Raw genomic sequence first — 15,643 nt, 5'->3', positions numbered from 1 at the left:
CACACAGAACTTTATACCTAGCAGTGAATGAGGAAAATATTTTTTGTACTACCACCTTTCTACCTTAAAAGGTAGAGAGATTGCATTTATGAAAGTAAAAAAAGGATAATAAAGTTGCATTAGTGAAGTTAGGACATGATGGAGAAGAAAGAAGCTTTCAGATGTATGGTTAAAAGAACTGCTGGTATTGTAGAGGGAAAAAATAGAAATAATTAAGTGCCATCTCACTGTATGGCCTGGAATTTTGGGAACTTAACTCTTGCTTGAATTATACCTCAAGTTCCAGGGTAGGGACCTGAAGAATAGGAATGTGATCAAAAAGAAGTTGTAGAGGAAGAGTTCTGTTTTAACTGTATTGCCATTGTATGAACAGCTGGTTATTCATGAAAATATATCAGAATAGTATTGTACAGGTGCAGTAAACATTTTTGTAATCAGTTTTTGGTAGTAGAGCTTTCTTAATCTCTGCAGGTTAAGAGCAGCACAAACAGATGCAGCATTTTAGCAAAATTTAGTAGTGGAAGTTTCATTGATTGTGAGACTTTGTAGATCAGTGTCTGAGCTCACTTTAAACTTTATTTTCAGCATCCGTAAGATCTTGATGTATGTCACAAATTATTTTTGCAAGTGTGTGTAGTTTAAAGCAGCATGTGATGATTGCAGAACTGTGGAAAATATTTTGTGTGTTTATTTTTAATTACCTGTGTTTTAATTTCCATAGTAATTTTTCATTACTTTGGCCAATGCACACTGCAGTGGGTTTTCAAAGGCCATTGATTTCACACATGCATATAGTTTTGAGGACCCTTAAACATACTGGTTTTGCCAGGAAATGATTATTTGAGAAATTTTATCATCACTTCAATTGCATTTGCATTATGGTAGGCTAATATTTAAGATATCTGTGCTTATTTCAAAAGAACCTTAACGTGTTGGATGGAGCTTTATAGCTCAGCTGTGTTTCTTTAGTTCATCACACACCTTCTGTGTGATACTTGCGTCTTTACTTGCCTGCCCTTTTCTCAATTCAAAATTTCACATTTGCAAATGTAAGATGTATATTGTGTTGTAGAATAAATGTGTTCCTAAAAATACACGATTGAAGTCAGGGAAGGTCATCACTACCTGGTCTTTTGATGGATGAGCTTTGTCCAACTGTTGCACAGAAAAGGGTTAAGGTATTAAAGCAAACACTGGCCTGTTCAAGCCACGTGTATCAAACTGTTTGGCCAAAAGCCAGAAGGCACTAGTAGAACACAGAGTGAGGAGATGAGGTGTGAGGATTGAAGTTGGCTCTTTGCAGAGCAGGGCTGAACTTTGTGCCATTTTCTTCAGAAGCTCATGTTGTGTGACATTCTCCAACATATTTGAATTACCAAGCAATTTCCCAACTGCTCAATGTGTTTTTTGCATAGGAGCTGGGCATGAACTGGTCACAGTGCTCAGGAGGTGAATGATACCTGTATTAATCTTCAGCTTTTCAGTTCTTGAAGAGAGCTTGTGTGATGGATGGGGTTTATGGAATTGTTTTTCCACATTCTCAGAGTTGTTAAAGCGTGGATTCATGTGGTGTCCTAACTTGTGTCTTAGGGTGAGTGAAGTTAGGCTTAATGCTGGAAATAGATGCACAGTTTCCACAATTTGAGACAGACTGCACTTGCTGTGAAGGACTCTGAGACTTTATTTTGACATTGCAGTTGCTAGTTGCTTTATGTTTGTATTTAATGATCTATTGAACTTCTGTAGCACTTGAAGAGCCCCTCCAAGAGGTATTGGACAATATCGTGACAGATCAAGTGTGATGGCAGTCTGAAATCTCGACAAATTGATAACAAGGTGTGTCTTACCCAGTTTCTTGGTTGCTACTTTGAGCCATCTACACGCCAGACATCTCTTCATCCTGTATGCAGTGACACAGGAGACTTTTCCCAGCTTAGAACAATAAAACATTACCATTTTCTTGGCTTTGCTTGTGGATTTTTTTTTCTTGTTAGCATGTTCAACTCCTACTAACTTCTTGTCATTGTTCTTTCATAAGATAAGTAATTGGAAATGGACATTTCTATTCTTTGTCATCATTTCAGTTGAGAGATGCTTTTCCAAGGCAGTTGGCTTGCTGAGAATAGGTGAACTCTGCTGTTCTCAGGCTGGAGTTGTTTTTTAACTCCTTGCATCACAGCAGTATTTGAGGAGTAGCAGGGTTATAAAATTATAAAATAGGATTTCCTTATCCACCACTAATGATCGCTCCCTTATAATACACTAATTCTGTGAAATCATCTTTTTGAGAAATGCTGTCATAGGTACACTAAAATGTTATGAATTGCTAAATAATTAAATGACCGACAATTTCAGGAAATACTGAAAGCTTTTCTCCTTTCTATGTTTAGTATATTTGATCACCAGTTCATACAATCTGCCTGATTCATATAGTTTGGATAAATACCATGAAGCAAGATTTTACTATAGCAAGTACTTTTTTGCAAGTAACTTGTATTGGATTCTGTATTTTTTGCTTTGGTTTTGTTTTTCACTGGAAGGATGGCACCAGACATTGCTGTTCATGACATTCCTCTGTTAGGCAAAATGAGCTTGGACACTTGTTTCAAGAACTACATTGAGTTAGTTCTTCTAACAGCATCAGTGCTTTTGAAAGCAAGTAAGATGAAGTAGAAAACCCCTTAAAACCTGGAATATTTATTAGTTAAACATAGGCAGTGAGTATATGGAGTGCATCAGGTGGTTATTCTCCCCAAACACCATAAATCTTAAGCTGGTTCTGGCAGTGAAAAGGAGCAGCAGCTCTGCCCTCCCTCTGCTACCAGCTGTTTGTTCTCTCCCCTGTGCTGACCCAGGCTGTGGTGAGCTGCACTGGGAAACTGAGCTGGGCTAGAGCTAACCTGGCAAAGAAATGTGTTTGTGATAGCACGAGGGAGGAGGCCAGAGCAAGGGCCAGGCTGCGGGAGGGAGGCAGAGCTGTGGCTCCTGGCAGCACGGCCAGCCTGCAGGGCTGTCTGCGAAGGTACAGCCCTGGAGGGCTGAAATTTGAGGATCTTTAGTTTTCAGGCTCACTACTTTGAGTTTTCCAATACAGGAGTAATTTCAGGTGATTGAGGTTTTTACAGCCTGTAGTCACATAATGCTGGTTCATTGGTTGTTTTAAAAAAAAATAATAATGTTGGGAGGGTTCTTCATGGCATATAGATATAGGAGTTGTTCTCATCTTTCTTGGCCCAGACATTGGCATTGATTAAATAAAAAATTTCAGTTCTCACTTCGATCCTAATCCCGACAATCATTCTTAAATTGAGTATTTAAAGTACCCTACAATAACAGGGTAGGTAAAGTGTTTTATGTTAACAGTTTCTGGTATTCTGGAAGCTCCTTCTTACAAGTATTTCAATATAATAAAATCACACATGTCCTTGCTTCTTTCAGAATATTTTTCACTTTCCCATTTTTTTTTTGAAGTATTTTTAAATTTAAATCACACATGCACCCAATCCTGTTGCCAGCCATTCCAATATAAATTTAAAATTACTAATATTCAATGTTGTATTTATCAACATTCTAATTGCTTTTCTTGAAGAAATTGCTGGAAGCACGATCAAACCTAAGATGTGTCCGCCCAGACTTTTGGCATTGGGTAGGGGGAGGAAAAGAAAAGGCCTTTTTCTCTTCTACTGCATTATTACTGAAAATAAAGTCTTGCCAAAACTAGTTTTAATTAGGCTGTCAGGAAAAAAAAGTCAGCTTTAGGAAAATCTGCCAGTTTTTTTACTTTGTCTATCATATATTTATATTCCTTGGAGCATGGGCAGTTGAGTCACTCCTATGGCACAGTAAGATAAAAGGGATTTTTGGTAACGAAGATGTGGTCCAAATGTGCAGTCTCTGGCACTAAACATGTACTGACATCTGAGGTGACTGACTGAGAGTACTGTCTGGAAGCTTTTGCTGATCCAGAATGACTTCTGGAACATCCCAGTGTTCATGGAACCTGGATGTTCCAATAATGGTGTCTTACCCTCCTGCCTTTGTCTGGCAGTGAAGGCTGACTGCAGTGTTCTTAGGGAATGAATGTTTTCTCAATAGAACAGGATAGGATGGCTCCATATTGTTATAAATAAAGAGGGGAGTAATTCTGTCTTAAAATGTGGGAGATTTATTAGTAAGCCATTTCATAAACACAGAATGTGAATTATTTAGGGTTCTTTTCCCCGAAGTGTGGAGTTCAGAAGCACAATGAAATTCTTTTAAATAAAAGGAATATTTAGTTTTCCTATCTCACCAGAGATAAATGAAACTGTATGGACAAAAAAGACTTCAGGGTGATCTTACTCATCCTTCTGTGTGTTGTGTATCTGTACCATTTCTGACAAATGGTTCTCCGACTTGTTTTTGAAGTATTTAGTGAATACAATTCCCCTGTATCTCTAGGCAGTTGGTTTCAGTAACTAATTTTGTACAGTATAAAATTAACATTCTTTACTGCTGATTAAGCTAGTTTGGTCTTGTATTACTCACAGCTAAGAACTCCAGAGCTGAAATGGAGAACAATTTTTATACAGAAATTTTATTTATTAGGTGATTGTCTCCTTTGTTCTGCACTGAACAAGCTTAACCTCTATAGCAACATAATATTGATTTAACTGATTTATTCTTCAAAAGATTGCTAGTTTTTATTAAGTTTCACTTGGTTGATATGAGCCACTTTTCAATTTATCAGAATGATTTTTATTAAGATCTTGTCTTCAAAAATATTTGTAGCCCCTGCCTCTGCCGTGTGTGCTGTGTAACTCTCCTGTGTGGGAATGTCTTCATGCAGGTCCCGGAGGAAGGGACTTCCTATGTTCTCCTACAGTGATTGAAAAGAATTTCCAAATAAAAACCCTCTGAGTGCTCTAGCTCATTGTTGCCAGCCTCTCTTAGGGCATTTTCACCAGGACTGTATTAGGGAAGATGACTGCTCATAGTTTAGAGATTACTTCTCTGTGTTTCTTAAGCATTGTGTGAAATTCTTCCAGTCCTGCTGACTTGAATTTGTCTGATTATTTAGTCTAGTAGCAAAATCAGTTTTTAGTATTAGCTACAATAAATCTGTTTTATGAAGGCTAAAATACAGAAAATGGCATTTGAGTCTGTTTTGTTACCCGTTTGTTCTTTCTAAACACTGTTTGTACAGACTTTTGTGTTTTTCTTCTTACTTCTAAAATATTTCTGAAACTTTGTTTGCCTTTTATACTGCACAGTGGTAATACTGCATGCTGTGCTTTTATCTCTTCTGATTTTTATCCCTGACAGTTTATGCTGTTCCTTTATATTCATTAAAATGCCCTTGTTTCCATTCCTAATATGATTCTTTCTAGTTTCAGACCCTTATTACTGGCTGCTTTTGATGTAGCCTGTATTGTTCATATACATTTCCAATCTCTCCCCTGCTTTGCAGTACTTTGCCATTGTGCTTATTCCAGTACAATAACTGCCAGTCCTCCTTTAAATTGCAGTCTCGAGAGATTCCAGCAACAAGTTCAAAGAGTTTGTTGAAATTTGCTTTTCTTATTTCAGTTAATGGAAGATAAAAATTTGCTCTCCTCTCTCTGCTGCTCTCGCTTTCCCCCTTCCTTGGCACAGCGAGTGCTTCTCGTTACCACTTCCAGCCAAATCACTGTACACATTGAGATGTTTAAAATGGAGCCTGCCCTAATAGAGTGAAGTGTGAAGTAACTGCTCTTCTGGCACCCTCAACTTTGTGAAACAGTTGTCCTCAGCGATTTCACAAACATGTTGGGCTGCTTGTTCTGATATTTTGCTTTTCTATTAGACGTATGGATGATGAAGGCCTCCTCTTACCCTCTGAGATACGTGCTCTGAAAGCTTCTGTTAGCTGATTCCAAAGACTCAACAGCTTCCTCAGATTTTTCTCTCCCAGACTTCCCAGTTCCTTATTCCCGAGTTCCCATTCTCTGTTGCTTATGTGTTTATTTCTACTCCAGCATTTTTCCTTCTCTGTTTCTTTCCCCGTCCTTGTAATAAAAGCAAGTGTTTTTTTCTTTCTGTGGCTCTCAGATGCTTTTCATTGTAAGGAAAAGCTTGGAAATGGGAATTTTGAAACAAAAATAAAAAGAACTGATCATTTCAGTTTCCTTAAATTTAACCATTTAAAATGGAGCTAATTTGTGGCTGTGTTTGTGTTGTGTGTGGATTGGTGACTTGGCTGCAGCCAGCAATAGTGTTCTGGATTGTGAAGCACTCAGCTTCTTGCCCGTGGTTGTGGAAAACCCAGCAGGAATGTTTGGAGCTGCTGGACACTGTTGTCCCCAGTGCTGTCCCCAGTGTGTCACATGGTTCCAGTGGTTGCTTGTACAGTTCTGACCACTCTGCCATACATTTCTCAAGGCTGGCCCAAGGTTTCCTGTGGTCCACATGCTGCTCCCAGTGCTTCGTGTGGGTGTTTGGGAATTAGATAAGTGTGGGTGAAGGCTGTCCAGTGCTCCTCAGCCTCAAGGCCAACATCACCAACCATGCTCAATGTACTGCTGTGACTATAACTGGTGGTTTTGTTTTGTTGTTGGTTTTCTTTTAAGGAGGAATTCAATCAAACTGATAGAATTCTCATCAGTTTCACTTTCAGCCTCCTGGGCAAACAGTGTGCCACAGTTAATGTTCTCTAACCCGTGGGGATGTAAGTTTAGGAGGAACAGCTCACAGCAGAATTGCTCTAGAGGGAGCAGAGGAGATGGGATGTACAAGCCATGAGGCTGTGGGAAATGCTGGCTTTCAGTGCTACTTCAGGCTTCTGACACACCATGTTGCCTGGTTCATGTTTTGAGTAATTAACCTTGCATCAGGCATCCTGGTAGAGATTTATACAAAGGAAAGTGCAAAACACATTCAGCAGGAATTCTAATTTGTATTTCTGCCTGTGTCTTCCAGAAACCCTTTAGGACAGAACTGGGCCCAGAAATGGGAGGGTAACTCAAGAAATAAATGATCTGTTAGCAAAATTATTTAAGGAAATAATCTCTGAGCTTTTTCATGTAGTAGTAAGGGCTGGCTCATGTCTGGCTATGCTGTTGTCTCTTTCTTTAATGGAATGGGAGAGTATTCTTTGTCCTGTGGTGTGCTGTGAACAGCTTGGAAATACACTCACTTCAAATGTATTCGTTGGTAAAGAATAAGCATAAAAGCTTGGTAAACTGACATTTCGTGTGCTCTCTATGTGGTCTTCTCTGACAAGGATATATTGGTAGAGCAGAACAGAGAAAGTACTGTTGGTTGTGAACCCACTTTATGGACAAGCAGAAAATCTTGATCTCAAGGCTCGTTAACTAGACGCTGTCAGCAAGAGTTTTAAATTACTGATAATCTAAATAAATATTTGTTTAAGAATATTTTCAATTTACTTTTTTTTTTAAATACGTGTATCTTTTAATTTTACTTGCTTTAGACTGTCTTGATAGACAAAAAAAACCCCCTGTTTTTACATCGTTAGCTTGACCATGTTATTTTAAAGGCTTTTTTAGACCAATGAGAGTTTCTTATCTATTCTTAGTTAACATGCTCATCCTTAGAAAAAGTGAAGTCATAGGTGTCTTGGACATGTTCAAACTTGTTGAGTTGAACCTTGGGCTCTCAGCTCTTCTGTATCTTCTCAGATGCACTGTTTTCCTTGTGTGGCTAGAATTTTGAAAAAGTACTGCGATAGACATTTGTTAGCTGGCTTTTATCTAAAGACTATAAATGTTAGATGAAGCTGTTGAATTTTTCTGGGGGTTTTCCCCCCCTTTTCTTTTTTTTTCTTTCTTCTTTTTGTCCCCCTGTGTGTAGCCTGAACTGAACCTGGGGAATTTACATCTGCATGGATGTGATCACGTCATGTGGTGTGGGAGCATATTCCGTAACAGCTATTAGTAATGGGCCTTGGGGACAGGGCAGAGGCTGAGTTTTAGCTCCTGTAGTCATGCCACCTAGGTTTCTTTTTTAGGAGCGTTGTGATGGTCTAGTTTCTCTTTGGATTGTTTTCTTTCAAAACTTTAATGGAATAATTATATTTATTTTACTATTCTACAGGAGCTTATTAATGAAACGAGGACGTGTATTCAAATTCTGCTGAGTTTTTTATGCTTAGTCAGAAGAATGAAGTAGTTATCTCTGAAGTGCAATTGAGATGGACTTGAGTCTGAGCAGGGACCATCTAGTAAGAAATACTAAACAGAGGTGTTTAGGTGTGATTTAGTCTGTCAGAATATCACCTTTATGCCGTGATCTCTGTTGTCTGTACTTGGCATAAGTTGTTTCAAATAGGGTCCCCCCATCGGATTTCAGCACTGTGTGTAATTACACAGCTATGTAAACAGTGAATTGAACTTCAAAATATTTGTAAACCATTTTGGGAACTGTCTCTGACCTGCTTTGAGCGAGAGGTTGGACTGGCTGACCTTTGAGGTCTTTTTCAACCTGAGTTACTGTGTGATCCTATTCCATGAGCATCCCTTCTGATGGTGATGTCCATTATTTATGTTGTGCTCATTGCTTTTACACAGTGAATGATGTGTAATAGCTTTTATTTCCTAGATGGAGTTTTCCTGTGTTGTTTATGGAAAGAAAATAGTTTACTCAATCTCTTTGTTTCATTGTCTGTGTTTCTTACTTCCTTTGACACCTGATACTTGGTTTATCTATTAATCTGTGTGATTCCACATATACTAAATAAATTATTGCTTCCTTACCACATTGGGATTTTTTTTTCAGAAATGGTGTCACCCAGCATTCCAGATTTTCTTTTTAAAAAGTATATTTAAAAGTTTATCTGCTGGAAAAGGGTAGGGCTATTTTGATTACTTTAAAGCAAATATGTCAGAATTTATATTCGCATTGGATTTCCATCATGCACTGTTGAAAACAGTTTTGTCCTGCCTGTGCTGGCAGCTGACAATGCATGTCACTTGCAATGAGTCATTTTCTAAAGGCCTGGGAGCATTTAAGTGTTTCTGTTTTCTACCTCTCCTCCTCTTGCATCTTCTTTTGAACTTGTGGTCTTTTCATCCATATTAGTTTCTAGTCCTCACTGAATTTATTTGCTCACCCCTTTATTTCTTTTTGGTGTAAATAAAATTGTCATCAGGAACAGTGATGGGACAAGGGGGAATGGCTTCAAATTGACAGGGGGCAGGTTTTGGTTAGATGTGAGGAACAAATTCTTTACTGGGAGGGTGGTGAGGCCCTGGCACAGGTTGCTCAGAGTAGCTGTGACTTCCCCATCCCTGGAAATGTTCCTGGTCAGGCTGGACAGGGCTTGGAGCAACCTGGTCTAGTGGGAGGTGTCTCTGCCCATGGCAGGGGGTTTGAAGTGGGTTATTTACGTCCCTCCAACCCAAACCATTCTGTGATTCTAAGGGATACTGCATGATCATTTCAGTTATGTGACAGTTTACCCCTAGCAGCACTCAGCAGCAGTGTAAAACAGACACAGGTTGTGAGACTCTGTCTCCTGTGCAGTGTTTCTGTAAGAAAGCACCACGTGCTGGACTCCTTCAGTGCCAGGGGAAATAGGGAAGAAGTGTGCAGGGAAATCTGATTTACAGAGGTGTAATGCAAGGTTTGATGAAGGTCTTTATTTTTTCTTTCAAGTATTTTGGTTTTGAAATGCTTTTTAATGTGATCAGCCCACGTCTCTCCACTGATACCACCATTTGTCTTGTGGCACTGGACGCTGATAACACCTTGTGAGCTTGAGCTCCCTTGTGAGATCTGTGCTGATGCTCTGCAGGTAGAAGCAAAAGGGGACACTCCAGCTTGTTGTTACTGCTTCAAATTCACACCCATCAGTCAATCAAGTGTAATGGTAGGTAATTGGAATGACCCATTCTGCCATCTCTGTCACAGGGATGGTAGCCTTTGGCTGAAGCATGGAAAGATGTCAGGAAAAAAAAACCCACTTTGAGCCTTCTCAGTTATATTTGCCAAAACTTGCCAATCAAAGCCATGAGAAGAGACAGAATGTGATGTTTTCCATATAGAAAGCTATTTCAATTACCTGACTTACGTTGCTGTTCAAATTCTGTTTCTAAAAGCAAGCTTGCTAGGTATGACATCTTAGATGTAATGGCTTTAAATCAAATTTTTCACAGTATGTTAATGTGGGTATGCAGGTAATACACAAAATGTGTTTCTTGGCTATGTGACATGCTGCCAGCCTGTCTTTGGGTCTAGATATGATCTGGTTCATGCTCACAAGAAGAGAGAGCAGGGGAGAGGAAATAGACTGTTTGGAAACAGTTTGGAACTTTTTTTTTTTTTTTTTTAATTTTTAAAAATTTTTTTTGCTTTTAGAAATGGAGTCTATCTCTAGAGAATGTTGTAGTACAGGTTAGAAACTAGGAACTTCCAAACGCCTTCAAATGCAGTAAAAAAAGAAGTCAGTCATCTTCTGTTTAATCCTTTGGCATGGGAAGTGGAATTTACAGAGAAATTATTCACAGAAGAGGGTGGTTTGAGTTGCTACGTAGCGTGGAAGCATAAAGGGATGCTAGAACGTAAATGCCTTTACATTTCAGTAGAATTGCCAGGCTAAGGAGAAATATTTGCATTTTCTTTTCTGCTTGTTGTCCTTTTGTAGCTCAGTACTTAGTGCTTAATCTCAAGTTCTTACAACAATAATATTTTCAGAAGTCTATTGCATATTTTGGAAATAGCAGGTCAGCAGGATTTAAGGAAAATGTCTAAGAAAGACAAACATTTTTGTGCTTCTTAATATATCGGTCTTTGTACATTTTAAAATCAATGAAGTAACAAATCAGATGTATGACCTAGTTAGAGTAACCAAGTAATACTTCCGTTGAGAAGCCCATGTCTCTTATTTGTATGTGCATTCCATCAGAAATTTTGATAAGAATATATTGGAATTGGTGACTTGCCTATTTCCGAATTTCTCTTGTTTGCTGTGAAGAAACATTCTCCCAAAGTTAGGAATTGTAAACAGGGCCTATCACAAACAGATAGGCTGTGCTTTGCTCAATGTGTCCTGATTAACTCAAGAGTGGCATCCTTGAGTTAATCAATTTGAGCTTGGAAGAAAACAGTCCACCATATGCATAGACATAAGTTTTTATCTTAATCATTAAATCTATCACTTCTGTTGCTTATTAAAAAAAAAAAAAAGAAAGATGTCTGTCTTAGGAGAGATGACTGGTCCCATTTTTCCCATGTACATTTTCTTGGCAGAAGCATTGGCATAAACAGTCCCTGCCTTGCCATTGTGGTGACACATGATTGTGGAGATGTGTGAATCGGGGCAGGGAGCTGCTGCAGACACAATTGCTTTGCCTTTTCTCAGTGTCCAGCCCTGCTGCTTCTTGCTGGGTTGTTCTGTAGCAGGTTTGATCCATGTGTCTGGTTCACAATCCAGCGTTCAGCTGGATGGGAACAGTTCTGGGGCTGGGAAGAAGAGGTGTGGGGTGGGATCAGCTTCAGTTGGAGCTGCTGTTGAACTTACAATCCTAACAAATGCAACTTATGGGCAGTTTGTGTGGAGAAGGAGTAATCAGTCAACATGACTGGTGTTGGACCGTGTCTGACTGTGCTGTAGTAAAATAACATTTGTCCTTCCCAAGATTTTTATGGCAATTAATGTGCTTTCAGAGTAAAACAAATAAATCTCACCCTTTGATGTGAGAGAAAACGCATCCCCGTGTTCAAAGCTCAGGGGAAGAACAAGGCTGGCTAATACGGCTTCATACCTGTAAGCTTGGGTCTTGGGTCACATGAACAGCAGGGAAAAGTACTGAGAGTAATTTATTATTATTATTTTAACCAGCTGTTATTAAATTACAACTTGTTTGTGCTAGCATACTTAAACTTGTCAGGTGACCCATTACTTGGTAGGTTAAAACCTACACTTTTCAACAGTGTAAGGTGAAAATATCTGCAGGTTTAAGGAACAGCAGCACAGACAGCCCTGTGAATTGATGGAGGGTCAGTCATGATGCAGGGGTATCACTTGGAATGGTACCACACCAGGGCTGTAATGGAAGCTCATCAAAACAGGCAGTTATGGGATAGATGACACACAGTAAACTTGGTGCTCCAGCCTTGCTTAACCTACTGACTCTGAACACTCCTTTTATTTAATACAGTTTGGAAAATACACAGCTTCTGTCTGCTGTTCTGTATCTTCTTTGGTTGAAGAGAAGCTTACTTTAGTTGATCTCAGAATGATTGGTTAGAAAAATGTTTAAACTCAGCAGGGACGAATGTGCAACAGGGGCTCGTCCTGGTTGAGCCTGAAGGACTGTGAGTGTGAAAGGGAGTAGGCAAAGTGATTAATGTCTCAGTAGGGGCTTTGAAATTCACCACTTGTTGGTTGGACCAAAGCAACCAACTCTTGCTGCAGAATAAACCCCTGACATTCACCATCAGCTAAGGTTTAGATGAATATGTTTAACCTTCTCATTGCAGCAGACTGAGTGTGCCAATACGTGTGGTTACAGAGATGTGCAGATAAGCCAGAGCTTGATAGCTCCTTGTAGCCAAATACATTTATGTGTCCGTGCCTGTACTAACATGGCACAATGGCTCTTATACAATAGTTACTTGTTTCAGAGTAAACACCTGGAGATTTTTTCATGTGAGTGCTTTCCTTTTAAAATTTTATCTTCATCTCTGGGGAATGGGTTTGATAAAAACTTTCCTGTGGGCTGGGCACCTAGAACATGTTTCAGTTGAAAATGTTAGGAGAGGCAGCATTGGTCCACTCCCTCTACCTGGGTAGGTCCTGCTCTGTGAATCAGTATGGGAATTTGGGTTTGTTTTGCTCAGTGTTAGAAGTGAAATGGTATTTTTGAGTTCCTAGGTGCATTTATTGAGAATTTCTCTAACCAGTAGTTGTAAGGCAATACTGTACTTGCTTGTCCACAACAGATGGTGCCCAAGTTTAACTATGTCCAGCTGCAGCTTGGTGTGACAGAAGAGAATTGATAAGGGTAATATTAAGATGAGTGAGAAAATAGATGCAATTTTTTTTTTACTTTTGTTTGGCAGACAAGTCAGATTACTGTTGTCAACATGTTAACCTGTGTCTTGCAGATGTCTGATACTCACACAAATTTTAGGAAAACTTGGGATTGACAGAAGCAAGGCATTACTCAACAGCTGCTTTGGGGTTTTTGCGTGAAGGGAAGTTGAACAAAGATAGTTGCATTACCACTCAAACTGGCGGGACCCATCGGTTTGCAAGTATCTATCAATACAAGTGAAGTGACACTTGCGTAATGTTTTCTTGATTTGTTTTTCTCTCTGTAGGAGAATAAAATTGGCAGGGAGCATTTGGAGGATTAGGAAAGAGCCATTTGTAGATGGACATTTGTCAAGCTTTGCTTTCTTAGCTTGTCCATTCCAGATTGTTTTGGAGAAGTGTAGAGCAGCCTGGAAAATGGTGGGGGGGAGGGAGGGGGAGGAGAAAGAAAAGACAGCTAGAACATAAAACCCTAACTAAACCCACAAAACTAAACACCAAGGAGTTTCACCTCAACACGACGAAGAATTTCTGTACATTGAGGGTGGCAGAGCACTAGAACAGCTGCCCAGGGAGGTCATGGATGGGAGGTCAGACAGCGACCCACCTGAGCGCGTCCCTGTCACCTGCTCCAGGTGACGCTGCCTTGGCAGGGCTCTTGAAGGAGATGATCTCCAAGCCAAACAGTTCTGTGTTTCTGTGGAAAAAGGAAAAAAAAAACTAAAGGCGATCCCCGAACTGCCCCGTTAATCTTTCATGGGCGAAACCCTGGTTTTCGCAGAGCAGCCCGGCAGCCGAGGAGGGGCCGCCAGGAAAGCGGCTGGCGTCTGTGGAAACGTAACTTTTGGTTGCGGCGCTTTTGTTAACTGGCAAAGTGCGGGCGCGGGGGGAAGGGAGCGGAGCGGAGCGCTGCCGCCCGCCGCGCTCGGAGGGTGCTGCGGGCAGGGCCGGCGGGGGAGCGGCCGGGCGCTCCGCTGGGTTCCCGGGCTCAGCCCCGGGCTCGGCCCCGGGACAGGCGGGCCCCGGAGGGTGCGGGGCGGGGGCGGGCCGGGGAGCCTCCGGCGGGGGCGCTGCGCCTCCGGCCGCCGCCGCTCCGCCTCCCGAGCGCGGGCGGCCCCGCTCCTGCCGCAGCGCTCCGGTCCGCACATTGGCGGCGCCCGGCTGCGTCGGATCTACTTTCTCTCCCTCGGCTCTTTTTTTTTTTTTTTTTTCCTCCTCTTTTTTTCTTTTTTTTTTTTTTTCCTTTTTTTTCCCGTTTCCCCTCCCCTTCCCCCCGCTCCCCTCCCCCTCCGCCCTCCTCCGCCGGCGGCCCCAGGCTGGTTCGGGGAGGATCCCGGAGCCGAAGTTGCGCGGCGATCGGGGCTGTGGCGCATCGCTGCCCGGCGGCGCCGCCATGGGGGGGGCCCTGTAGAGCCGCCCGAGCCGCGGGGCAGCGGCCGGGAGCCGAGCGAGCCGCGAACATGGCAGACCGCGGGCACTGCTGAGCATCGCCGTCTCCGCTCCGCGCTGGGCTCGGGCCCTGACATGTAAATAACTTCTCCTCGCTCCGGATCGCACCGGTGCCAGCCCCTCCATTTTCCAGAGGGGATTTGCGAGCGGTTCCGCGGCGCTGGGCGATGTCGCGCAGAGCCACTTCGCCGGGGGTGAGTACGGCTGGCGCTGAACTTCTTTGTATGGAGGGCAGGCGGTGACAGCGGCCGGGGGCTCCCCGGGGACAGGGGACCCGCCGGGACCGGGCGGCAAACTTGGCGTGGCGGCTGGGCGCCGCTGACACTCGGCACGGGCAATTCGACGCCGTTCGGGCAGAAAAAACCCGGAGCCGCGTCCAGCCGTGGGTGTAGAGGTTCAAGTTACACGCTCGCTGGGTAATCGGCGGCCGTTTACAAAATAAAAATAAGGCAAAACAGGGTGGTGGGTGGGAGAAAGAGCCACAAAAGCCCCGCTCGCCGTGAGCCGGGCATCCGGTCAGCGCTGCCCTGGCTACACCTACACACGTGTGCTCGCACGTATTCCTTAAAAAATAACACTTTTTCTGGTTAGCTATAGCACAACTATTTTTTTCCCTTTTTGTTTTTCCCTGCCACTTTTACTTCTCTGATGTTAATGTTGGAGTGATGGAAAATGGAGATAGGATTAATTTTTCTTTAGTGTTTTGAAGTATTCTGCACACGCTATTTTTGAAGAGCGTGCCATTTTAATTCTGCATGCTTTCAAAGCGTACCTGTATAGTGTTAATTTTAGGTGATCCTCCCACTCTTTTAAACTGTAGTTTTATACTGAGAAAAAAAAAACCCACTTTAAAAAATAAACTATTATTTCTGGTGCATAATGGATGGCCAGACCATCATATATGATGATTTTTGTATGAGCCATGAGCAAATAGGTCATAAGTCAAAGTAAATGTTACATAACTGACTGGCTTTAACAAACTTGGTACAACGGCAAAGAAAAAAGTCTGTTCCTTTTCTTTTATTTGGACAGTATGAGAAGCTGGCTATCCGTTTTTCCAGTGGCCTTACTTTCTGGCAGGTTGATTAAAAAACCCACCCAACAAAACAACCTATGTTTTCAAAATATGAACCAGTTAATTTGTGTAGTGTTTTGTATTTTCCTGAAAAACTCCTTCGG

General features: G+C 41.7%; 1 protein-coding gene across 10 annotated transcripts in view; it reads left to right on the top strand.

The window, feature by feature from the left end:
* Positions 1-15,643, top strand: part of KMT2C (lysine methyltransferase 2C) — a 192,015-nt gene that overhangs the window by 3,872 nt on the left and 172,500 nt on the right. Inside the window, exon 1 of one of the 10 annotated variants that reach the window (XM_085050241.1) lies at positions 14,308-14,658. The exons of the other annotated variants lie outside the window; for them this stretch is intronic. The gene's annotated coding sequence lies outside the window, so the exon portion shown is untranslated. Of the gene's footprint in view, positions 1-14,307; positions 14,659-15,643 lie in introns of those variants that run through there. 10 annotated transcript variants of the gene reach the window in all.

The sequence above is a fragment of the Lichenostomus cassidix genome, chromosome 2 (genome assembly GCF_008360975.1).
Source record: "Lichenostomus cassidix isolate B80296 chromosome 2, HeHo_3.0, whole genome shotgun sequence".
Lineage (NCBI taxonomy): Eukaryota > Metazoa > Chordata > Aves > Passeriformes > Meliphagidae > Lichenostomus > Lichenostomus cassidix.
The sequence above is the reverse complement of the archived record's forward strand: the minus strand, read 5'-3'. Positions and strand labels throughout refer to the sequence as shown.